General features: G+C 34.4%; 1 pseudogene; it reads left to right on the forward strand.

Annotated features, from left to right (window-relative positions):
- LOC109076659 overlaps positions 1–25,522 on the forward strand; it is a 122,251-nt pseudogene that overhangs the window by 81,615 nt on the left and 15,114 nt on the right.

Genomic DNA, 25,522 nt, shown 5'->3' on the forward strand with positions numbered 1-25,522 from the left:
ATTCGTTTTAGTGAATTTGAACAAACTGATTCAAAAAGTATTTTCTGCCTCTTAATCCCATCCCAAAAACGAAAAATGGCATCAGAAGGAATGAGATGAGGTCGGCTAGTGTGTGAACAGGGACCCTGACGGATCCTGTAGACTCACACTTTATTATACTGTGAGGAAATATGCAGTAAGCCTCTGCAAACCTCTGACAATAACCACACACACAAGTCTACATTTTATTAATATTGTGCTGATACAAAATCTTAAACTCCATCCAGTATGTGTGAATGAGTTTGTGAGAGATAATGCTTAGCTGTCAGAGCCGTCTGTGAGCTTTGGCCCTTTAAGTCACTTCTCCAGTGGTGCGGAGAGAGTAAAAGATGAAGCAGAGATTAATTAAAGCACTAACCTGTGCCCTCCCTCATTCCTTTAACCCATCCCTCCATCTGCAGAAATTACTATGGTGGGGTTTAATTGAATGCGGAGGATAAAAATTATGCATAGAGCCAGACACATTCAATTCAAATGCACAGATTTTTAAATATGGGGAAGCTACGTAGTAATACCATTATACTGATGGTCAGCATATTTATGCATTATAGTTATATAGTTATACACTTTTTATATGGTACTCTGAGGTACTACTGAAAATATACTGTAATAATATTTCTTATGTGGAGACAGGACTCACAGTCAATTCCAGTGGAGTTTGTTGTTAGCATGTTGCTAAGCTAATACCATGAAACCCCAAAAAGCATAAAAATACAGCACACATGAATGCTGGGTAAAGAACAAACTCAAACAATTTCATTGCTTCTCAGTATTGAAAAAAATGCTACATTTATAGTAAACATTTCTATATCCTTCATCTTAGATCCCTGTTGAAAAAATAAAATAAAAAGCATATGCTGGTTAGGTATGTTTTGACGCTGGGATGCTGGTTTAAGCTGGTCCTTTGCTGGTGTATGCTGGTCCTTTGCCAACGCATGACCAGCATAAACCAGCAAAGGACAAGCTTAATGCAGCAAAGGACCAGCATAAATCAACAAAGGACCAGCTTAAACCAGCAAAGGACAAGCTTAACCAGCAAAGGACAAGCTTAAACCAGCAAAGGACCAGCACAAACCAGCATGGGACCAGCTTAAACCAGCAAAGGACCAGCATAAACCAGCATAGGACCAGCTTAAACCAGCAAAGGACCAGCATAGGACCAGCTTAAACCAGCAAAGGACCAGCATAAACCAGCAAAGGACCAGCATAAACCAACAAAGGACCAGCTTAAACCAGCAAAGGACCAGCATAAACCAGCATCCTAGCGTCAAAACATGCCTAACCAGCATATGCTGTTTTTTTCAACAGGGATGAAAGCTGCTGAATGAAGCTAAATTAAGTTTAGCTTCCTAATACTCTCAGTCACTATTCCCCAAATCACTTCACTAATATAGTCCATTGAATAAGCGAATGCAAAATAGTGAGTGAATTCAGAAAACTAAGTGGGAATTCATTTGTTCATGGGTGTTTTCTAGTGGTCAACTGTTGAGCGTATATCAGTCATACACTGTTAAAGTGCATTATGAGATTGAATGAGTACACTCAATATTGTCCACTATGGTTTTGGATACGAATACAAATGGCCGAAAAACCAATGCATTTCTAAAACATTATGGTGTCCTCTGTAATTAATCCATCACTCAAAATGTTTATTACGTTCTTGGCTATTTTCTTTTGACAACACATCGATCACATTGGATTACTGATGACTGACACCCTGCTTAAATAATGTATGACAAAAATTGTCTCAGAATGCCATTCCTACCTCATTCGCTTAAAAGTAATAAAGCTTTTAAAAAATCCAGAAACTATTCATTTGGAAAGGGTGTTTTTGATTACCTGTATGTTTTATAGCTGTAGAGTCTCTTGGTGTAGTTTAGCTTTAGCGTTAGCTTTCCCAGAGCCCATCTGCGCAAGGCCAAGCCCACGCTGACGTGCTTTACAAAGACGCTTGAAGTATTTATCTAGACGTCCGACCAATCCAATCAGTGTCCCATTTAGCCTGTCAAGGATTTAGATGTCCAGGGAAATTTGTTGGATCTGGATGGAAGAACAGAACATATGATGTGGTGATTTACTGTCATGGATGAATATGGTGTGATAAGCTGTGATGGTCTCTTGGGTTCTGTGGCCGCGTGCTGGCGGCATCAAGCGCTATCAGAAGGTCTGTTTGCATTTGGATGAAAAACAGAAAGTACAGATTTACAGTTTGTATTGACAGAAAGCCTCTGTTTTTTTTTTTTTTTTTTTTTGGTTAGGGTTTCAGTTTATTACATTTCAGTGGATACACTCAGCACGTCAGTTCACTCCACAACTTTAATTAGTGGTGCTTGTTAAGTTTGCGTTTTTCTGTTTGGTGGGTCGGAAATGGGGTGAAAAGAATCCCATAGCCCAAGTTTTTCCACTATTCTTTAGTGCATGTAACTGGTGTAATTTAATTGTATATTGTTGCAGTTTGAATTACGAGTGAAGGGATGATATTAATTGTGCTTATCATGATTGAGGTTCTAATAGGCCTTAAACTGACCTCAGATCAGGTTGGAAATATTTCATTAAGACAACAGCAGTGAGAATGAACCCAATGAGGGCAACTCCAATAACAACAACTGGATGTATTTATCTCCTGGAACTGGAGGTTAGTGTGTGATCCCAGATACACCAGCCTACAGCATTAAATGAGTTTATAAGAAAAGGAAAGCAGGAAAAATGGCTCAGCTGAGTGCATCCCAGCTGAAGCGGTCTCTCATTCCCAGAGCACCAAGCACAAACCCTAGGGACATGGAAAGCGGATACAATCTGTCCATGGTGTGCACTAATGTGCTATATACCTTATGTGGGCAGTAATTTTATATTCAGTGTATAGTTTCTGTGATTTAAGTTTCTGCTTTTAACAAATTTTAATAAAATTGGATTCATTTTAAGTTATTTTGTATACACTGTATTCAGTTTTAAATGTATGAACTTAGCAGACAAATCAAACACTCAACCTTGGTGTTGCCACAGCCACCAGTTAAGCTACAGGAACTATTGCTTATAGATGGAATTACTATTAATAATAATATAAATTATGTTTAAAGTTGTATAAATATTCTAGTAATATTTTTGTCATTTTATCACATAGCACAGGATGTTTTAGTTGAAGAAAAAACAAATAATATCACAGAATAACCCAGAACCCCCCAATTATTTATTTATTAATTTACTTATTAATGCATTCATTCATTCAGCCCATATTGTCTTAATTGTGATATGATGATAAAAGAAAACATCTTTTAAAATTGTGTTTAATATTTCATCAAATATATTATAACATGAAAGGACATATATAAGAATGACCTAAAATATATCTGCCTGATTTTCACTTTTTTTGTGTGTGTGTGTTTTTGTGCTTTGTGTCTATCAAGTGTAACTACTCAAATGTGTGTTGCCCTGTGTTCGTACCCCTGTCTTTTGCTTGTGTTTTTTGTGTGAGACATTTTACATTGTAAATTAAACGTGTGTGTGTGTGTGTGTGTGTGTGTGTGTCAGACCAGCATGGTGAGCAGATGGCTTAGAGAAAGCCACAGAAAGTTTAATCCTATCAGATGGATTCATGCGTCTCCATCTGCTTAATCCAGCTACCATTTCAGCCTCCGCCAAAAACCTCCACTCACGCCAAGATTACCGCCACAGATTGCACCTCATCTTCCCTGCTTTACCACCCCACCAAACGCCAAAGTGTGTGTGTGTATATCTCATTTCACCATCCAGGTCTGGATTTCTTTCCTTTCTAGTGTCTTGACACAAGCATGACATGTAAAAAGAGAAGATTAACATGTGTTTACGGAACATGAGAAGTTGTTCTTTTCAGTAATCTAAAGCTGCTTGTGATTAGGATTTAGGGATGTTTTTCAAATTACAAAAGAAAAAAGAAAAAAAAAGAAAAAGAGGTGTGTTTTTGTTATTACAAAAGAAAAAAAAAAAAAAAAAAAAAAAAAACAAATTACAAAAGAAAAAAGAAAAAAAAAGAAAAAGAAAAAACATAAATATTGGCTACAGATTAAGCTTTTAGGCTTTGAGCTTTTAAATATGATAGCTTTTTGAAATCTAAAAACTGAATGATTGGTACAGTATTTAAAAAAAAAATGGCAATCTTTTGTATTTGAGAGCGCAGGTGAATTATTATTATTATTTTTTTAAAGATTCAAGGGAACTTTAGTTAATTATTTTCCAAATTCCAAATGTATTACTTTAATAGATATAATTACATAATTATATAATGCTTAACAAATCATTAGTTAAAAATGGTAGTGATTAGTTAAAAACACTTTATATAGTCACAATACAATATAGTCACTGTGTAGTAAAAAAAATAAAAATAAATAAAAAATTAAATATATAATTAATACTATTAATACATTTTTACTATTGATAGTTAATTATTGTTATATATATGTGTGTGTGTGTGTGTGTGTGTGTGTGTGTGTGTGTGTGTGTGTGTGTGTGTGTGTGTGTGTGTGTGTGTGTGTGTGTGTGTGTGTGTGTGAATTATTGATCCCAAACTTTTGACCAGTTTGTGATCAGAACGATTTTGAATGTTTTTGTACAGGAGTTTCTTCTGCTCATCAAGGCTGCATTTATTTGATCAAAAGTCATTTTGTGAAATATTATTATGATGTAAAATAATGCCTTTCTATTTTAATATACATTAAAATCTCATTTATTTCTGTGATCATTACTGAAGTTTTCAGTGTCACATGATCCTTCAGAAATCATTCTAATATGCTGATTTATTATCAGTGCTGGAAACTGTTGTGCTGCTTAATATTTTTTTATTTTTTTTTTTTTTTTTTTTGGAACCTGGGATATTTTTTTTCAGGATTCCTTGATGAATAAAAAGTTAAAAAGAAGAGTATTTATTTAAAATATAAATCTTTTCTAACCATATACACTACAGTTCAAAAGTTTGGGGTCAGGAATGTTTTATTCTTTCTTTTTTGAAAGAAATTAACTTTTATTCAGCAAGGATGTATTAAATTGTTAAGAAGTGATAGCAAAGATTTATATTTTTATAAAAGATTTATATTTTGAATAAATGCTGATCTTTTTTCATATTTATTCATCAAATAATCCTGAAAAAAAGTATTGCAGTTTCTAAAAAAAATATTTGCCAGCACAACTGTTGCCAACATTGATAATTCTAATAATAAATCAGCATATCAGAATGATTTCTTAAGGATCATGTGACGTTTTATACTGGCGTAATGGCTGATGGAAATTCAGCTTTTCAACACAGAAATAAATTATATTTTAAAGGATATTCAAATATAAACCATTATTTTATATTGTAATAACTTTTTGCAAGATTACTGTTTTTTGATCAGTAATTTTGATCAAATAAATGAATATGTATGTTATAAGTATTATAAGTTATAAGTATTCTCAGCTCCATTGAACACATTTGACTATATTTAAATCTGGATTAAAATAAAATAAAATAAATACATTTATGAATTTATGCTGGAAAAAAAAAAATACTGATTTATTAAATGTACTATACTTTATATATATATATATATATATATATATAGATATATATATATATATATATATATATATATATATATATATATATATATATATATATAAATTTTCTATTTATTTTAGCCATCAATCATCGTTAGTGCTTCTAAGAAATGTTTTGCTGGACCTCATGCGGCTTGACTTTTCATGTTTACTGTAACAACTCAGCTTAGCCTAGCAAGGTTACAGTATATCTTACCCAACTTGCTTCTCACAGCGTGTGGATCTAACAGTCATGCTGGCCCATCACAACCCTTCCTCTCTTTATATCTCATTACTGTGAGTGACGCTTTGGCATTTGGGAGCTAAATGCAGGTAAACGCAGGCTGGCTAAATTGCTTTCTTTGCCCCCTGCTAGCACGAGACTTTGTGCCTCGGAGGGGAGCAGACAGCTCTAATAAGCAAACTGACCTTTCTCCGTGGTGGTCCCTTTCTCCCTCAGCCACAGATCCACGGCCGCCGTGGAGAGCAACAAACAGAACACGCTAAACGAGCCACTGTACCTCGACTCCCGGTGACAAAAACATGTGTCTTCTACAGCAGGAGGCCTGAGGTCACCTTGTTTACACAAAGAACATACAATCGCACTATAATGCTAATGTGTACTCTTAGGATACTTGAAGATTTGATAAGCAGATATTGAATATAGTTTGTTTTATGACAGTTTGGCTGTTTTTTTTTTTTTTTTTTTTAGTTTCACTAGTGTTAAATATGGCAAAAAAGGTTCTTCTTTTGGCCAGGTGGACTTTTTGGAAAATAATGTTCCTTATTATTTATTATTATTATTATTATTATTATTTTGATTGATTGATTGATTGATTGATTGATTGATTGATTGATTGACTGGTGAAATGTCAAGAACATTTCTACCACATTCTACACACATTTTAAAATAAAATGACCAATTCTTCTTTTCCTGAGGACAATTTCACGTCTAGCATTTTATGTATCCTGAATACACACATTTAAAATTTAATTGCAAATGACGTACAGTAAAAATGTATATATTTCATACAATACATTTAGAAATGGATTATGCTTATTTAACTCTATTTAGATTATCATAGTATACAGTATATAAAACATATGGTAACACTTTATTTTACAGTGTCCTTGTTACACATCTTACAGGTTCTTACTATAGTAAATTATGCATAATTATAAGCAATTAACCCAAAACCCTAACCCTAGTTATTTAGTAAGTACATGTACTTAATTAATAGTACTCAGTACTTACAGTATTTGTACAATTACACTGTAACAAGGACAATTTAAAAATAAAATGTAACCAAACATTTAACAATTTACATAATTTAGGATTGTTTTTCATACTTAAAGACTGAAAGTCTGTTTCTGGGACAGGAGTAAAGCAATAAAATACATACAGTATCTAAAAAGGCAAGTCAAATCAAGTCACCTTTTTTTTTATATAGCGCTTCATACAATAAAGATTGTATTAAAGCAGCTTTACAGTGTTAAACTGGAAAAAGTTGTGTTGATAATGCAAGTAAGTAATAAAAGCATGTTAAAAAGTTTCCAATAAAGTAGTTTCCAATAGGTTTCATGCTGTCTTTAAAAAAAAGGAAATGTTTTTAATAAAAATCAACCCTATGTACATAGAAAGTGCAACATAAAAAGTCTAAGAAACCCCAAAAACAATGCCAAAACTATCCTAAATCACTACATCAGCCTTTAAATTATGATTTCATCATCAATTGTGACTTATGCCCTAGTAACGAAGGATTTGCACAGTAGTACATACTGGACACTGAGATACTGAGGTTCTTGAATGCATCCTTCTAGCTAAAAGAGTAAATCTTTTGGCAGTCCTGCCCATAATTTGAGGCAATGTCTCCCTGTTCTGCTACAGCCGAAGCATTTCCTTACTGTGCCCTCAAAGTATGGATATGCCAGCTCGGGTGTAGAGTTGGACTGGAATTCTTGGTGTAAGTGAGCCTCTGTTTTTACGCCTAATGTGTGCTATGAGAGCTGTGAAAACCACCGACACTTTTCCAGAGCGTGTGGTATGGGATTCTTAGTTGGATCCAGCTGTGTGGGTTTTCTCAGTGACATTTGTGTGTTTTTGGTTTCCTGCTTTGGCCTTGAAATAAGAGACTGAGAGGTGTCAAGACTTCCCTCAGACCCCAGGAAATAAACTGCATTTAAATGTCACCTTTAACCCCGAAATCTGCAACCCTCACACTAATGTTGGTCCTGAATGTTAGGAAGTTCTCTACAAAACTTCTAATCGTGGTCAAGGAATGCTAGTGTTGGTTAGTTACACTAAGCACAGATGAATAAAGTATATTTTCATTTTTCTGCTTTCTCTAAATTGGTCCTGTGGCGTTTCTGGGCAGCTGCACCTTGTATCAAAGCCATTAGTCCCAGTGAAGGCTGGACAACAGGAGGGGCTACTGTCATCATCATTGGAGACAACTTCTTTGACGGACTGCAGGTCATCTTCGGCACCATGTTGGTCTGGAGTGAGGTGAGTTTGCAAGTCATATATTCCCCTATGTCCAGCAGAACTTTAGATTTTCTCACTGCTTGTTGCTTGATCTCATAAGTAATCATAGGTATTTATGCATAAAGCGTACAGTACTAGTACACATACACTTTAATATATTTGCATTGACACTGAAATGTACCTTATTAACATACTGACAGCATCTAAAACTTCTACACATTTTATAAAACTTACATTTAGCTATTACTTAAAATATTTAGAATTTGATAGGATCGAGGTTAGGTTTGGGACTCAAAAAGTAAAATGTTAAAAACGTAAGTACAGAAATATACATAAAATAAATATAATAATTCCCAAAGATTTGTATATTGCTAAAGCTGTGCGTATTTATGAAAGTCCATTTCTGCCACGTAACATCATTACAATTACAGAACGTAGAAATTTATGGTCACACTTTATTTTAAGGTGTCCTTGTTACAGTGTAATTATACATATATGTTCTGTGTAATATTAATTAACTACATGTACTTACAATATGGTTAGGGTTAGGATTTGGGTTTGGCTTAGGGTTACTTGTATTTAATTATACATATTTAATTGTTATTATAATAGTAAATACATGTAACATGAGTAACAAGGACACCTTAAAATAAAGTGTTACCAAATTTATATATTATAAGTTGAAATTTTGACAAAGTTGAAAAATAGGTCATAATTATAACATAAAGCATTTAAATTATGAAATAAAAGGCATAATTATGTGCTATGTCATATTAAGATTGTAAGCCAAAAATAGCTTTTTATCTCATAATTGTTATTACAATTTCAACTTTTTATCTCACAATTATCGGTTGGAAAATAGCTTCCATACATAAGTTTTTAGATGCTGTCAGTGCATCCATGGTTATTTCCAAAAAAAAAAAATAAAAATAAAAAATATAATATATATATAAAAAAATATATATATATATATATATAAATTGATTGTTGACCACAATTATTTCTATATCACCGCACCATGTTCCTTAATAACAAGTTATATCTTAGGCTGTTTTAAGCAAGAGTTAAAAGCACTACATAAACTTGTACATGGGGAAAACATGATATTAGCCAAATAATTAAAATTTTTACTCTTTGTACTTTTGAATTATTGAAAATGAATGCATGCTTGTGTCAAGATCGCTTTGCCACATTCAGTATGCAGTAATTTAATGGCCCGTTCTCAATTATTCCTGACATATTATGTTAAAAATTTAATTATTGCACAATTAACTGATCAGTCAACAATTAAATAGTCTCAATTTAGTTCAGTATAAATCTTAAATACAACATTACAGTTGGTCAACTTAATAAAATTCCTCCAGTGTTGTTATTTAAAACTTAAATCATTAAATCTTTATGCAGTTATATCTGTAACCTTTCCCAAAGCTTTCAAAGGCACCCATTGTCCAATACATAAGCGTTTTGTTAGGCTGACATTATGCAGGTGATTAAGTTACTGTGCTTAAGTGATTAAGAAATGTAATACTTTGAATAGCTGCTCAATTGTTTTGTCATGTCTTTGTACAAGAAATTGAGCAGCTTGTGTAACACTGGCTAACTGCTCAATAGCGGCGGCTTTAAATGTGCTCAAATCAGTGGTGGCGAATCGCATACACAAACATATTGATCTGGAGTGTTTTGTAGTACTTCTCACTTCAGACACCACTTTTCATGAGCACTACTGAGTGTTCATCAAGCACCAACCCTGATACAAATTTCCCACTGCATATTCAGCTAACCTCTTTGATCGGATGGTGCTGAGTGCTATTAGCTACCAGAGAAATGAGCTAATGACTGTGTGTGTGTGTGTGTGTGGGGGGGGGGGGGTTATGAACTACATCTTGTAACGATTAATATATTATGCTGAAATCTCCCTATAGCGGTTCCTGTGGACCTCATAACCTTGTGACCTTTATCTCCTGACCCCGTGACCCCCGTACACGGGGGGCCCATCAAGAGCCACATAGTTCCCTTTAGCTGCAGTGCCAGAAGTGATCTGATTACCACAGATAGCATCTAACAAAGGAGGAAGAGAACAAGAGCAGGGGAGGGTCCAAGGAAGATCTTTTTCATTTCTTCTCCTCCTACCCATTTACCGTCCTCTGAACACAGTCATATTTGTCTGTCATTCTCAAAAGCAGCATTCATAAACATTGTGCTTCGAAGAAGTCTTTTTGTTGACTCCTGATGGCCCTTGTGTCTTTCTATAGCATGTTCAGTGCATACAGTTGCAGCCAAAAATGGACAGTTAGGAACAAATAGCCACTTAGCCACTAACCTGAGAGAGTACATACTGTGACGAATGTATTGGATTCAATCTAAACTTCAGTAAAATTTTACATTAGGGAACACATATTACTATTAAAGGGGAAGTTTTCCTTTCTCTTTGGAGTGTTACAAGCTGTTCGTGCATAGATAAGATCCCTAAATTAACTAAATAGTTAATAGTGTTCCCTAACCTAAAGTGTTACCTAAACTTCCTTTCTTTGTTCATGTATACAGAATACTTTTAATTTAATGCTGTGTTTGTATACAGTAGGTAGACAACCAGAATGGGTAATACCGCCGCGTGTACCGCCGCAGGGCCGCAGCGTTAACTGCAAGTCAGTCGCGTTTTTTTAATCACCAAAACCATTTTTTTTATATAGCACCGAAACATTTGCCTACTCATCATAAGTGAATGATCTGGAACACTCAGATACAGCACACATTTACAATCCATTCACTGTTGATTCCAGAACTGTTTGACATTAGCATATTGCTAAGCTAATGACATCATACTCTAATAAGCATAAACCGCATAAATACTGGGTAAAGGAGTATATTTTTATTTAGATTGAAATATTTTAATGTTTCTTTTAGTGATAGTGTCGAGTGGATTACATTTGCGTTTTTTTACGGTTAATTTGGCATAGCACACTAGCATTCCACAACTACTTTTTCTGCTACTTTCACTGGTTTATTGTTTTGAAATTGAGTTTATGACTGTGAGAGACAAATGTTCAAAGATGATTTAGACAACAGCTCATATGAACCACAAGCATATAGTCTGTGAGATGCTAAAAGACAGTGTGCTGGTAATTACATCTCTGAGGAGCTCCACCTGTCCTCTTCCAGCCTTCATCTACGCCATCCCTTCACCACCCACCATAAACAGCCTGATACTGATTAGACAAGCTTCAGCTTCAGCCACACATGTACAAACACACACGTGGCACACACACAGTCAGATTGTTTACTGATCAGAACTGGATCAAACAACATAATCAACCAGGGCAAATGAACAAACAAAACACAACTAGCATCTGCCAACAAATGCTGCCAGAGTTTTTCTTCACTGTTCTGAGACTTTTTCATGAACTTGTGTCAATGTGATTTTAAGTGGATTTATTAAGTCAGTTCATCTCAAGTGTCTGTTCATGTCACAGCTCAGTATAGTCACTAGTCAAGTGTTGGGAACTGTGTTTGTTTACACTGTTTTCCTGCAGCTTCAGAGATATTAGTCAGTCACATGGCATTTAATGATTGGCTCAAAACAACCTTGCTGCATAACTGAGCGCCCTTTGTCAAACACAGTAGAATTGAATTCTCATAATTCCTGTGCCAGCTGAGCAACTGCCATTGAGGGAAATGGAAATGCTTTCTCCAGGTATTATAGACCTCCTTGAGTCTAATGTCCTCTCTGTATCTCATTTTCTCCTCACAGCTCATCACACCTCATGCCATCAGAGTTCAGACCCCTCCTCGTCACATCCCCGGGGTGGTAGAGGTTACGCTTTCCTATAAGTCCAAACAGTTTTGCAAAGGCACACCAGGAAGATTCATCTACACAGGTAAGCTTTTCATCTTAAAACAAGAAACTTTTGACCTATTTCAACATTATCATTACATAAAAACAGGTTGGTCACAGAAGAGGTGCGCTTTTACTTTTTTCAAGTGTTTTTAAACAATAATACAGGAAAAAAAAAAAAAAAAAAAAAACTTTGCCATGCTTTGGAGGAGGAATCTGAGTTATATCTAGGGGAAAGAATAGAAAACCAATAGAATATCCTTTTGGCCACCCACCAACCACTCCAAACTCTATCCTATGTATATGGTAATTTAGGATAGGATAATATGATTGGATAATCATGTATTTGATTTTTTTTATATAGAATTATTTGCTATATACAAAGAATTGCTGTTGAATTTTCTCACACACACCCACACACAAAACTACGCTCTGTTCAGAAGTACAGCTTTGTTAGCTTAATTACTGTTGATGGAGAAAATATAACAGCTAATGCTCATAAAACCTGTTACAATTAAGGAAGAAAACAAGCCGTATTTTATAGGACTCCATAATGAAGCCATTTAAACAGCAAAACAAACTGTGCAGCTTACATGAAACTGTTAATGCGTAAATATACAAACAAACACAATATTGCCTCAGTTAAGCTGATCTTTTGTCACCAATTACTTCAGCGCTCATGAAGCACCGTGACTGCGCTTTGGTCATACCTCATACCCATCCCAATCAATGCCTACTTCTCCCGTGAGGTCAAAGGTCAGCTCACTGCCTGATTTCATGGTTATTTTTTTTTTTTGTTTTTTTTTTTTTTTTTACTTGCTGGTTTTTGTTAATTACTCACACACACACAAACAAGAGGGAGGACTTGATTGTGATTGTTTATGAATGGAGGGTTAATAGAGAAAATAGCTGATCTGGTGCACAGATGGATCTTGTGAGAGGGCGACTGAGTCGTTCCAGTGAGGAAGGGAGAAGGAAACAGTATGTGCGTCCACAGAAGTGAAGTGCCACGATAGACATGGTATCAGAGTTGTAGGTGGCAAGCAGTGACACTCAAAGGAAGACACAGATGGCACATTTATTATTTTATTTCTTTCACCCACTGCTATGAGTATGAATAGCAGAATTCGCCGGGCAGAAATTCTTTGGAAATAAAAGCAAATGTAGTGAAATTCATGCCTTTGAGCATAAATCAATCAAACTTATAGCTGTGCTACAGGTACCCTTCAGCTTTTTCATCTAATCATGTACCTTACTCTTGAAAATGAACTCAAGTTGGCACCTTTCGGGGCATCACCGACGTTAAGCAACTGGCACGCAATGATGGCAGCTGGCATGGGTATTAGAAGTACCCAGCAGACAGCTGGCGATGCTAATCAGCCTCTGTTAGCCGAGGCCGCTAGCAAAGACTATTTGCATAGAACACTAGCAAACCCTCAGAACTAATTGAATCAATACAGGCAAAGCCACGGACACCTCCCGCCAGGCTCTGGCCAGGCATTAATCAATGGCTACCTGGAAACTACAACTGAAGTCGGAATCCATAAATGGCTAAATCAGTCAACCACAACAAGAACGTAGGTTGAACATAAGGTCTTGCAGACAATGAGACAAGAAAGTCTGTGCATTTGGCCTGTGTTTTACACGGAAAATACAGGTCAGGCTTTGTTTTAGATTTTTTGTAGCACAATAAAGTTATAAAACAAAACACAGCTATACGAAGTGCAGCAGAGTTAAAAACAAGCCATGTGGATGTATTGTTCCCATACAACATAAATAAATACACTTGAGATACCTCTGTACATGCTCCTCCGTGAGCTTTCGCTGATTAAAGTTATAGGTTGTTTAAGCTGCTTTTGGTATAGCTTTTTTGTATAGTTTTTTTTTGGTTTATATTGTTTTAGATGATGTTCAGACGTTGTTATGCTGTTTTATGTTGGTTTAGCTAGTCTCCTATCTCCTAGCTCCAGATGTAGCATGTAAATAAATTTGAGTTTAAATGATTATTTATTATAAAATGATTATTATTTATTTACTTACACAGAATAGTATGTCATTTTAATATCAGCTGTAACATAATAAATATTGGATTATCAGTATCGTCTAGAATCGTAATATCTCTCTGCATCGACTGACCTAAACAGTGGAAACCAACTTGGTGACCAGCTAAGACCAGCAAACCACCTTAGTCTGGTTTAAGCTAGTTTTTCTTCAGTAGGATTGTTTGTTTCTCTGTCTGTCTGTCTGTCTGTCTGTCTGTCTGTCTCACTCTCATTCTGTGTTTCATTTGTACTGGACACCATATACAGATCCCTGGGGACAAACTAATACATCTCATATAATTGACAGTGTAGGTCCTGTGTCACTTCTAAAACTGAATGTCAGCGGCGTGTGTTTGTTAGGAGGAAGTGCAAAGTGCCAATCGATAAACCATTGGAGCAACAGAGACAAATCCTGTCTATGGAACTGCCTTAGCATTCACAAGAATCGCATGGAAACAGATCTGAGAGCGAAAGGCCATGCTTTTCCCCTTCAGTTCATCATTCCACTCACTTTCTTTAATTTTATAATTTTAAAATTGATATTTCTGATAAGTAAGAACAGTGATGCCAAACCACTACTCTCCTTTAGAGTTATCATAAAGAAGCATTTGCAGAACATTTAGCTTGCATGATGGAACATATTTCCAATTTGAAACAATCAAATCAGAAATTGATATGACAGTGAAAAACGAGGGATTGGTGGGAAGCATTTGAAAAATAATGTGATTGGTGTTGTTTGAAAATGTAGTTTCAGAACTGGGGTAACTTGTTACATTTAGATGGAAAAAATATTTGGAATAACAAATAAATAGTAATTAAAGTATGTAAATTAAAATAAAATATTGTAAAATATTTTTGTAAATAACAATAGTATTTTAAAATATTATTGCAATATATTATAGTTAAAATTAGATTTAAATTTAAATAGCAAATGCATTTGTTTCCATTTGTGCGCCCATGGGCGTGCTGGTCTAAAAAAGAGGTGTGTTCAGGCGCATTGTTGGCGTGTTGCTATTTTGAGGAATTGAAAATAGACTGCGCCATAGACCAACTCAAACCTGGTCTAAAGTCTGGTGCAATATTTTTTCTTTGTTATTTAAAGAGCGTGTTAGTAATATGTCCCTATAGGTGGGTGCACAACGTTCGTACACTTAGCTTATTACACACACAACACACAAGCAACTGGCAGCGGTACACAAACATTTTTAAAAATGAAAAATTATATTCCACCATGTAAATAGCGAACCCGCCATGGCGCAAGCACAACTGGCTTTTAAAGGGGATGGGAGATGAGACTCTGATTGGTTTATTGCATGTTACGCCCCAAAAAACACTTATTACTCATTAAGAGAATAGGGACAACCCGTTTAGACCATGCGCCCGAGCCCACCGACTGTTTTCCCGTCATTAAACTAGCAAAAGTGGATTCGGACACGCCCTGAGTGCACCTGCGCCGTGCACTTTAGACCATGTGCTTAGATCGTTAAAATAGGGCCCTTAGACAGAATTCTACTAGCATCCTATAAAACTGAACTGTGGGAAGTATAGTAAAAAACAAAATGGAACTTTCCTTTGTGACTCAATGCATGAGTTCAATATATATCATATATATATATATATATATAATATATATATATATATATATATATATTTTTTTTTTTACAATCGATTTAACCAAATATCGCTTCTTAATAGCAAAGCGCCTTTTCTGCTAGCATTTCTGCTGGCTAGACAGGCAGTAATTGGTGACGTTAAAAATTCTGTGGGATCTACTGCTGCCAACTTAATGCTTTATTGTCGGAAGGGACAAACACCTCCAATTAGATTACAGGCAATTCCAGGTCACTGCAAGATCAGACTGCAGCCAGATATCTTTGCAGCAGTCACAACGGCTAGAATTGCATCCGGTAGCATTGTAGATGGTAAATGAATTACACACACCAACACACACACACTGTTAACAAGACCCCAAAGGACGAGTTTTGGGGCTTTATTATATAACACAGCCTCAGTGAAAACAAGAGCACCATGGAAATATGCAATTAGTCAGCACACCAAGCAGAAAAAAACACAAGAATGATTTTGTGTTTCTCAAAGTAATGAATAAAACTGCTCTAGTCTAAAATACAACAAACTGCATGTTATATATTTGTGTATAGTTCTGTCATGTAAAGAAACATTTCCTTCATTCTGTAAAGAGAGCGTACTTCAGCAGCACCTCCTCTACACCTGCCTCCAACATCTCTTTTACCACCAGTTGTTTTGTATCATAAAGATGCAACATTAGAAAGAAAAAAGTGTGGTAGAATAAGAGAGGGGGAAAGACAAGAATAAGATTGTTCTCTATTGATCTTAAAGTGGTGTGGCTTGGAAAAAATAACTCATCTATAATAAGGGGGAAGAATGAAGCAATAATTCAGAGGTATTGAACGCTCCACTGCCGTGTGTATTGATCCCCCAGAGCTCTTGCCTTCAGCTCATACCTGAAGGGGTGGAATACATGCGCCCTCTGGGAAGAAGGAGGGAAGGAGATGAAGGGGGAGAGGAGGGGGTGACATTCCCTTGCTCATTACTGCAGTACTACAGCAGGAAAAGGATTGGCGTTTTAGTTAAAGATGATCCATACAGTCGTAGTGCTGTCAGAGCCACGGACCTGCTTGTTCCAAGAATAGAATCGCTATTGTTATTGATTTGAGTGGATAAACTATCAGTTTGATTCTGTTTTGTCTGATTCAGTTCACATGCATTTGATTTGATTCAAACGTTCTTGGAAAACATTGTTTTAGTGAAAGACAACCCATAGTTGCTAGAGCGCTGGACCTGCTGGTTCTAGAATATAATCAATTCTGTTGTAGATTCAGTTCATTTTGTTTGACATTTGGGTTTGAATTTTAAATATAGTTTTGGCAGAGTTCACAGTCTACTCATGATAGAACATTATCAATTATTTTATATCCATTTGATTTTTAATTCTTTGTTTTTTTGATTCATTTATTTAAATTTAGTTGTTTTAAAAAAGTTTTTGGTGAAAGATGATCCATACGGTCAGAGTGCCAACAGACCACTGGACCTTCTGGTTCTTTAATGGAATTTAAATTTCTTTTATAGATTTTATTACATCAATTTGATTTAATGTAGGTTTTTTTTTATTTAATTCAATTTGTTTGATTTGAATCAAAGACAGGTTCTACAATAGAATCGATACTCTTTAATGTTATGATTCAATAATGTTGAATTACATTATATTTTCAAACACTGGTTCTACAATAAAATTGATTCTGTTATATATTTGATTCTTTAATTACATTTACTTTGTTTGATGTGTTTAATTAGATTAGATTCATCATTTTATTTAAAGACTTAATTTTATTTGAATGTTTTAAAAAATGTTATAAAACGGATCTAAACATGGGATGCAAGGCTACGACTCAATGGACAAACAAGCAACTCTCACATTTATTCACAAATCACATTTAAGGTCTATTGAATCAGTGAATCTATTGGATTTTGTGTGGGCTGGACTTGATTGTAGGGTGAAAGTATATGCAATAGGCAATTATGTACCGAACTACTACCCATCATGCCACTTTACTATGCTCAAATTAAATGAGGACTTACTTTATGCTTCCCTGTCTCCACTTTCCTCCCCATCCCTCTACTTACAACGTTCTCTCCTCCGGGTCATTATAGTGAAATATGATGAGGCCTGGATCTGCCCTCATGAAATTTCAATAAGAATTGATCTTTGTGATTGCAAGAGATTCTTCACATAGACCGAGGGATAGAAATAAGTGATACGCACTGGGTGGGGTGTATGGTGCTCTCTCATTTATTGTCAATGATGTTCTAGTCATATTAGTATGACAGTATCAGCCAATCGTTTTGTGCTGACAGCTCACAGATGTTGCAGCAGTGGCACTATTCATTGATCCTGCTTTCTCTTTGTGGGCTAAAGATATTCTCTGTATGGTTAACTGAATTTCTGTAACCAAAGCAATTACCAAATTTATTACAAATCCGCTACATTGGTATAAATTAGACCGGGTAGACCAGTCTTAAGCCTATGGATTTCCACGTCCTTGAGCTGGTATCATGTCAATATATGATATAGACGTATTGGATTGTTTGCCATTGCCATGCAAGCATGTCATTCCACAGTTCATACTGATATTCTTTTAACAACTCCCTTCTGAAACATTTTGGGATGCTAAATTAGCTGGTAGCACAGTTAGATGCTTCTCTCGCTTAGGTTATTTCTGGCTATTTAACCACTAAAGCTACCAAGGGAGAACTATAAACCAACATCCCTGTGCAAATTGATGCCATGTGGTATTAATATGAGGAAAACAATAAAACAGTTTGAAGAAGTGGAGTTAGGCCAAGCTATAAATACTTACCGTGTGGTTAGCGCTTGTTTCACATGTAGTGAATACTGAACTTGGCTACAGTGAAAAGTTAGGCGAACAACAAGCCCACTTCCCCATTTTGGGAAGAGAACTTTTCATATAGTAGAGATATTCATTCTCCTTCTGTGAACTTCATTCACTCGAGTTTGTCCCTAGTTAGACCCTTGAAGGATTATTTCCTCTATAGAAATTGACTTTGTATTGCTCAATGCCCTTGATATCTCTGTGTTCTTTTAAGTGAGTATTAGAGGATGTGGTGACCAAATTAAAAAGTTTATCAAATTGGAAACTAATATTCTCTTGAGGGACACAATGACCCACAGCCTGTGTTGAAAGTGGACGAAAGGTTCTTTCATAAGAAACAGATTCTTCAAAAACACAGTTTGGTTTAGCAAGGTTATTTTTCAAAAGGGGTTTGGAACGTGACTCCAGAAATACTGTGGTTTACGCACACGATTCACACGTTTTGTTTTGTTTTGTTTTGTTTTGTTTTGTTTTGTTTTGTTTTGTTTTGTTTTGTTTTGTTTTGTTTTGTTTTGTTTTGTTTTGTTTTGTTTTGTTTTGGTTTTGTTTGGTTTGGTTTGGTTTGTTTTGGTTTGTTTTTGTTGGCACACAGTGGCCCCACAAGTTGAAAGTCACACTTAAAAATTAATGATATTCATTTATTAATGCATAATTGGATGAATAATTTTTTGTTGTAATATAATATAATATAATATAATATAATATAATATAATATAATATAATATAATATAATATAATATAATATAATATAATATAATATAATATATGTACATTATGAAATCATATAATTTGCTTTTATTAATTTACTTATTAATAACTTAATTAATAACAATCGTTGTTATTAGCATTTTTATTTATTAGATGCATCACTTGATTAATAAGGTATGTCTATTGAATAAAGTATTTAACAAACATAATATAATAAAATATAATATATAATAATATAATATAATATGTCATGATCAACATGTCATTGTTGCTATTGTTTATCATATCATATCATATCATATCATATTTACAGTTTTTTTTCACACAACTTTTTTGAATGTGACAATTGATTCATTAATTTATTGTATTATACATTATATATTATGCATATTTACTATGGTTATTTCCTTATGCTTTTACACTTTTTTTTTTTTTTTATTTTATCTGTTATATTATATTATATTATATTATATTATATTATATTATATTATATTATATTATATTATATTATATTATATTATATTATTATATATGTAGCTAGTTAATATACATTAAACCACAAATACATTGCATGACATTTCTAACTCCTTTGGTGTAGTGGCCCACAAAAAGCATTGGAATGCACAACTTAAAAATGTAAAATCACACTTAAAAATGTATGAATGTCATTGGATTAGATGCAAAAAATATGTTTAAAGGCTTATGTCATTGAGCATAATACCAAGATAAATTATGGTCAGTTCATTAAGACAATTCCTAGTGAAAAACAAATCCTTTTTTATCTTTCCCCACACATCTTGAGAACCCCTTTGTCCCTGCACCTCTCTACCACAACCCTCCACCCAACCCCCCCCCCCCCCCCCCCCCGCATCTCTGTCGACCTCTGTGTCTCTCGGTAAGTGAATGTTTTCCCCAGCCTGAGTGAGAGGATTGGCTACAATGTAGAAATCAATGGCAATAAGAAAGGAGTGAAGTACTCATACACATGACACATACAAGCATGTGAATGTGTTTGTGAGTGCAATGACGCATCCATCTCCATATTACTTTATTAACAGATGCCCCACACACAGGAATGCATGCACAAGCCAGTTTTCTTTCTCCTTCATCCAGACAGGTTTTTAAATTAATTAGATATTATGAACCAACATTTCCGACGAACTGTATAATGAAAGGTCGTTTATTGCGGTAATAACTGTGAACAGCAGCACTTATACTGTAATTAACCTATATGTTCTTAATTGGCATGCACTAACTTCAATATAACTTAAACAGTATTTACAGTATCTTAACCATCTGCTCCAACTGACAGGAAAGTACCTATGTTTCATGCCCCAGCAGCCCCTAACACTCCCTCACACTCAAACTGTCCAAACCACTCTTTCTTTCTCTCTTCCTCTTTTCTCTCTTTCTTATCACAGGTCCATCCTTCAACAGCCTTGGGACCAGATACTAAGATGACATGTTATTTATGAATGTTTTGCAACGTTTTACATGTTCATATTTTGGGCTTAATCGGATGCCATTTTTGGATCCCATGAACTCTGAGCCACATTCTAACCAAAACACAGATGACAGCAAACTTGGCACCTGTAAAACACAGGCTGTTATGAATATAAGATGGATATATGGATATATAGGAAGACTTGTGTAACATATCATATAATGTCTCACACTATGTTAAATGCTTTGCACAGTGAAAAAAAGTAATTTGTGCTATTCATTAAATGTAATAAAGTATTTAAGAAATTAATATAATATAATATAATATAATATAATATAATATAATATAATATAATATAATATAATATAATATAATATAATAATATAATATAATATATATAATATAATATAATATATGTAGTAAAATATTTGAATTATTTGAATTATTTATCATTTATTTATTTTTATAATGAATATATTTTAATTAATTTAATTAATTGTTTATTAAATGTCATGTCTACAATTATGCATATTATGCATATTACAAAATGCATATAATGCACATTACAAAATGTGTTTATAATTATAATATAATATAATATTTTGCTATATTATATTATATTGGTAAATAATGTACATGTAAAAATGAACATGTTTTTGTTATTATAAAGTGTTACCTGCATGTTTTTTTGTTTGTTTTTTTGAAAATGCAGTTTATCTGCGCTGGTTAGAACAGAACTGACTTGAATGCTAATGCCATTAGGAGTTTTTGTTTGGTCCCCTACTTTTAAGCAGGCTCTCAAAACTGTGGCACTTTACAAAGTGCCATCATGAACAGATCTTCTACATCCATTTTCTGTCCATTACAGGAGCAAGTGGTGTGAATATCTCTCCTGTCCTCCATCTCATCCCTCGCTCAGAGTGAATGACAGGCTTTCGTGTTTTTGACAACATAAAGACTTTATGCAAAGTAATTGCGGCGTGAAACGTAAAACATAAACGTCCTCCGCTTACATGCTATACGCACTTACTGCACTTAACATGGACATAAGAATGCCCAATAATTCAAAATGACTTCCATTAGAACGGTTGTATATATTAAAATTGCACTTTCTGCAGTTATTACTCTAGGTTTGAGTGAATTTGCAGTATATTTAGAAAAAAAAGAGACAATTTACAACAACTAAATGTATAAATGCTTTATATATATATATATATATATATATATATATATATATATATATATATATATATATAAAAAAACAATCTTCTAAAATTACATAAAAATGATGGATTTGTCTCTTTTGTTTGTGTCCACAGCTCTGAATGAACCCACCATAGACTATGGTTTTCAGCGGTTACAGAAGGTGATACCTCGGCATCCAGGAGACCCTGAACGCTTGCCAAAGGTATGAAACTAAATTTCCACTATTTCAAACAATAGGGTCAAAAATAGTTAAAAAAGCATCAATGGAAATGTACTGTTGAAATGAGGTGTTTATTCAGCAACAGACCATTACAATGCGGTAATGGTCTTGACTGAAGTGAAAAAAAATATTTTTTTATTTTATTTTATGTAAGTTTATATTTTATTTTATATATAATGGTTTTATATAGTTTATGTGAATCTCTATGTTATATTGAAATACATAAATGATTCATTATTAGAGGCTTAATTGCAGAACTCCATTGAACTAACAGGTTTATCAAGAATCCGTGTTATGTGGGCTGAAACATGAATCATTGTACAGCTGTATGCATTTCATCTGCCATTCCTCTATCACTATTAAGTGTTTCCAGATCCTCTTTCCTTGATTTAGAAAGAGTGCTACAGCACTAGCTATAACATCAAGGTAATGAGTCTCTTTTATGAAGGACTCAGATGGCGGGCCGGCCTCTATTATATCATCATTGTCTTAGTGATGAAACTCATATGGTAATAATTCTGCTTGGATGAACATTAGAGTCTGTTGCAAAATGACAGAAAGAGTTGCATCATGAAATGGAAAAAAAAAACTGTCTTGCTGTTTTACTTCTACATGTATACAGAGCCATGTTTGCATGTGTTGTGTTTTTTGTAAATGGATCCTCTGAGTGAAGAGGTACTCTATGTACTGTAGTGCTTTATCTGTTTTTCAGGTTGGGGAAATTTGTTCTTAATGAAACCATGTTGTTTAATTATGTAAATACTCCAAATAAGTTAGCGTCACAGTGAAAGGAGTTATTTGGTTTGCATTTGTTGTGCTGGAGCTCTAGGAATATGACATAAAACATTCTTTGTTCAATCATTGTGATTCACAGTTCAAATCTCAGTTATACCAGGACTAGGTCAGGTGTCAGAAAACATTGGCTTAGATTTCACCAAGTACAGCGTGTTCCTGGATCAACTTTCTTGTTGGTTTTGGAACAACATTCTCATTGACAATTTCTTTCTTTCTTTTTTTTTATTTTTTGGATTTAGGGTTAGAACTCAGGTTAGGCCCTTGGTTTGAACTAAAGCAACATTCTGGCATTTTGATTTAAGGCTTATAATATAATATAATATAATATAATATAATATAATATAATATAATATAATATAATATAATATAATATAATATAATATAATATAATATAATATAATATAATATAATATAATAAATTGTAATTAAATACCCTTTCAGTAAATGTTGCTATTAATTTATTATTATATTATATTATATTATATTATATTATATTATATTATATTATATTATATTATTTATAAAAGTTCCCTTTCAACATATATCTTTTGTTTGGAGCGTTGAGGATATTTTGCTTGTTCAGATTATTCTGTTCATTTCACAAGTGTGTATGTTTGGTCATGTACTTTGAGCTTATTGTCTGCATGCTTGACAAATGGCTGTTTGTTTGTTTTTGTGTTTGTGTTTGTGTTTGTTTTTGTGTGTGTGTGTGTGTGTTTAAGAGTTGGAGAATGGAGAGTTGTTTAATTTTGGTGAAGTCAGCTGTCCAGGGGTGCCTCCCGGCAGGTCAGCAATCGAAGTCTCCGCTGGCCGGACTTTATTATTGCTCCACCACCAGTAATTGAGTCACAGCAGTGGATGTGTGTGTGTGTGTGTGTGTGTGTGTGTGTGTGTGTGTGTGTGTGTGTGTGTGTGTGTGTGTGTGTCTTTGAAAGGAGGAAGAGAAATTATTCCAGCACACTGGCACCTCTGACTTTCAGAACAGTGTTGAGCTCAATGAAGAGGTCCGACATATGGAGGAACAGAGAATCATACATAATCTCTTGCTCTCTCTCCATCTCTCTGGTCTTGGCCACTGTCCCATTGGCAGCAGTGGCGCCACACACACACACACACACACACACACACACACACACGCACTGTTCCTCTCCGCCCCATCGATTTTCTCATCCTTATTGAGGTAATAACAGTTTGTTGACGGGGCTCTCTTTTCAACTGCTCACCTCAATCATACCAGCCGAACACAGGGACGCCAAAGAGAGAGACTGCCACACACACACAAACACACACACACACACACACACATACCCACAGATCTAAATGAGGACATACCATAGCCTTCTATTGTTTTATATATAAAGCTGATTATAGACTATAGACTAATTACAGACAAACTGTAAACAAAAGCTAACTTTTTAGAAGTAAAGATATTTTTGCTTAGGAAGCTACTGTATGTGTACACAATGAAGTGAACATACTGTAAGCAGATTTAAGAGTTAATATATATTTAGGTATGTATATTTTATTTATAAGTATTTTAAGCTAAATTCACACAGCACTTTTTGGAGCACAAAGCACCAGATTAAGGAAACATTTGCTGTAAAATACATGCAATATGTCTATTTTGTATGTTTATATTGTTTTTGACATATTCATCAGTCAATAGAGAGACAGTTCAGATATTTTTTTCACTCCAGTTAATTTTTCAGTGTTTCTTTGATCTAAAGCTCTCAGTTTATATTTGTTTATAGGGTGTATTGTTTCCAGTTCAAAGCCAGACGCAGACAGACATGGGAAGCTCAGAAGGACAGACGGTGTAGTAGCCCGTATGAAAGGATTAGAGAGGACAACAGAAGTGTGAATGCTCTACTGGACATTTACATTGACAATGAGATCTGACATGGACCAACATAACCTGCCCATTTTGGAGCTTTTATTGATCAGTTTTAAATTTTTGTCTTCTTAAAGAAGTTGCTCCAATGCTGCATGATTTTATAGCTTATGTTGAAGCATTTCAATTTAATCATAAAAAATCCAAAGGAAGACAAAAAGCATGATAAAAATACCCATAAGACTCATTCACTTTATTTAAAAGGTTCTGGTGCCATACAGTATCTTTGTATTAGGGGGGAAAAAGTCATTATTTGTATTACAAATAATGACATACATTTAGAGAAAGGTCTTCTAAGATATCCATGCTAGCACATTTTCAAAGGCCACAGTTTCATCTCAGTCCATTTCATTAACCCTGTAAAGTCTGACTTAAAATTGACTGATAAAATAACAGTTTGATTTTTTTTTTAATGGAACCATTTATTAAACCTTTAGACAAAGTCTAAAAAAAAGAAGTTTACATATGTGTTTTTGAGTTTAAAATTAGGTACATCAGGCACAGCTTTAATAGTTCATATAGTATGATATAGGAGAATATGGAGCTCACACACGAGAAGGAAAAAACAGTTCTTCCTGGTCCTTCGATCTGATTGGCTGAGAGCTTTTTCCAGCGGTGCAATATTCTAGTGATATCGGAAATCCAACCGTTTCACCGTTTGTATCAGTCCACTAGCAGTATTTCTCATAGTGAGAGTCGTGCCAGATGCCCAAATCCACTAAAATGTTTACAAATAGTACAGTTTTTTGTCATGGAATGTAAAATTATATAACTTAATAACTATAACTATATAACTAATGCTGTCTATCAGAGCACTGCCTTTGTACTTTTGACTGAATTTTTGGCTGTTATTATTGTTTATTAAAAATTATTATTCAATAAATAA

This window comes from Cyprinus carpio, chromosome A21 (assembly GCF_018340385.1).
Source record: "Cyprinus carpio isolate SPL01 chromosome A21, ASM1834038v1, whole genome shotgun sequence".
Taxonomy (NCBI): Eukaryota; Metazoa; Chordata; class Actinopteri; order Cypriniformes; family Cyprinidae; genus Cyprinus; species Cyprinus carpio.